This window comes from Rhea americana, unplaced genomic scaffold, assembly GCF_003343005.1.
Source record: "Rhea americana isolate MKP2758 unplaced genomic scaffold, rheAme1 scaffold_149, whole genome shotgun sequence".
Taxonomy (NCBI): Eukaryota; Metazoa; Chordata; class Aves; order Rheiformes; family Rheidae; genus Rhea; species Rhea americana.
In genome coordinates this window covers 2,082,767-2,085,076 of record NW_028185583.1, presented here as the reverse complement: position 1 = coordinate 2,085,076, position 2,310 = coordinate 2,082,767, and positions in this window count along the sequence as shown.

The window sequence follows — 2,310 nt, the reverse complement described above, 5'->3', positions numbered from 1 at the left end:
GTCGCGCCCTGCGGCGCCGCTGCGGCATCAGGGCAGTGCCCGGCCGCGCGCGTGTGGGGCCCGCTCGCCGCTCCGGCCGGGCCCGCGTCCCGCCCGTGGGCCGCTGGGGCACCGACSGCTGCTGGGGGAGGCCGCTGGGGGAGGCCCCTGAGGGAGGCCCTGCAGGAGGCCCTGCGGCAGCGCGTGTGCTGCCTTGCTTGCAAGCTGTGACTGTCCCCRCTTGCGGGCCGGTCTGGGGAGCCAGCAAGAGCCAGCCGTCTGCCGCAGGAGAACGGGGCAGCGGGGGCAGGGCTGAAGGGCTCCTGCAGCCTGCCTTCCCCCTGGCCCRGAGCGCGTGGGGAACACAGGCCTCCCTCGTGCAGGTTTTTCTGGAACTGCGTTACCTGCTCTAGCAGGTTTGCCTGGCTGTACGGCTGTGTCCTCAGCCTGCTTTCTCTCTTCATGCAGTGTCGCTACATAACAGAACAAGAAGGTGCCTTGATGCAGCTCCGTACATCAGCCCAGCAAGAATAAACAAGAGCTCACTTACCTCTTCAGCCAGAGTTGCCGTTCTGGTTGTCTCTGTTACATTTTTCCTGAACATGGTGGGTAAATCTATGTGCTCATCACAGTACAACTGCAGAGTCTTTTCAAGGTAACTCAGCTTCTAAAGGGAGTCTGCCATTCCTGGCAGTAAATTAACATATGCAGAATGCCATGGTCTTCTGGTAGATCCTCAGTGGTACCTCGTCAGATTTAAATCCTCCTGAGATGGCTGTCCATTGTTCAGAGGCCTCCTCACTCATTTTATTTATCTTTCCTTTTTTCATTCCATACTCTTTCCCAGCTCTTCCATTTCTTCTCTTTCTAAATGGCTGCTGCTGCCCTTGCTGCACTTGGCTTAAGCATCTCATCCTTTCAGCTCATCAGCTGTGATTTCTGAAGTTTGATTCCAGCATGTCTTCTATTTGAACTAAAAGAACAGTATGATAATTTAACAAGGTGATGCTATTTTTTTTCTGTAATTAGATGGTTATGTTCTGAACTTAAATCAGAGATTAATCTTCCTTTCTTGATACRCGCAATATATCCTCCTGCTGCTGACTAAATTTTCTAGAAACCAAATTACTTCGTAGTTAACAGAAAAAYAGGTCTTCCCAGAAATGTTCCCATTATTGAGTCTTTTGCAAYCCCAGATGATATTAATGATGAAACCATACAGATTCTTCATGTTTTTCAGTTAGTTAAAATTCTTCTATATAGGTTATATTGAAGAAATTATAGTTTTTGATATATCATGTTATAATTTTATAAGCTGCGATAGGAACAAATTAGCGTTGGAGGTCAGTTAATTGGAGCCATTGTCACATATCTCCATAAATAAAATGAATATAACCTTCCTCTAGGAATAAATTGTGTACTACAATACTATCTGTTAGAGTCATTTGTAAGAGAGAGGTTAAAAGTACTTATTAGCACATGATTTGGTTTCAAGAGCCTTTGTTTCTTAGAAGTTCAGTGATTGTTGCCTTGGGCACTACTATGTGAAAGATAAATATATATCTGTAGTCATAAACTTATTTAGAAATCAGTTTTAGGACACACAAGTAGTGGTACTTGTCAAAATAATTTCATTTTATGAGTTTTTTGTCAAAGTATGATGTCATTGTTTACTGGAGAGTAGAATGCTTTGGGTGAGTATTCAGGGCTTTTCACTGTGTATATCAACACGCTGAAAACCATTTAGGTAGCTTTTTTGGAAAACAGGTTGTTCTGTTCCATTTCCAACTCCCGTATTGTAAACTTACCTCCTTGCATTGTGCTAATTCAGAGACTTAGCCTAAAGAATAAGAATGAAATGAAGCACAGCAAATCAACTTCTAATTCCTAAGGGCTACTACATGTGTGGAAAGCGTGTTTGCCTTCAGGAGTCCCATTTACAGTGTTTCTGAGTTTGGCTATGGGATCTCCTTTCACTGAGGCAGGCCCTTTGCAAGTCTCCAGAGCGAGGCAGATTATGATGTTCCCTGTTACCTGTTTCCATCAGGTCAGACTCTTAAGTCTACTGAAATGAAAAAATTCAGTGGATTTTTCAATGAGAATTTGTGTCCTGTTTTTTATTTGTTCTGTTTGCTCTTCCTTTTCACAAAAAGACAGAACTATCCTAAGTATGCTTCAGGTCCTCCTTCCCTGTTATTAAAATTCAGCTCTTCTCTTGTTAGCTCTCTGTAGGACCTCCTGGCATCACTTCAGTAGTTTCTTCTTGTCTCCATTGCGTCCTATAGGAACTGAGGAAAACAGAATCACTACATATTTGTAGGTTACATTAAC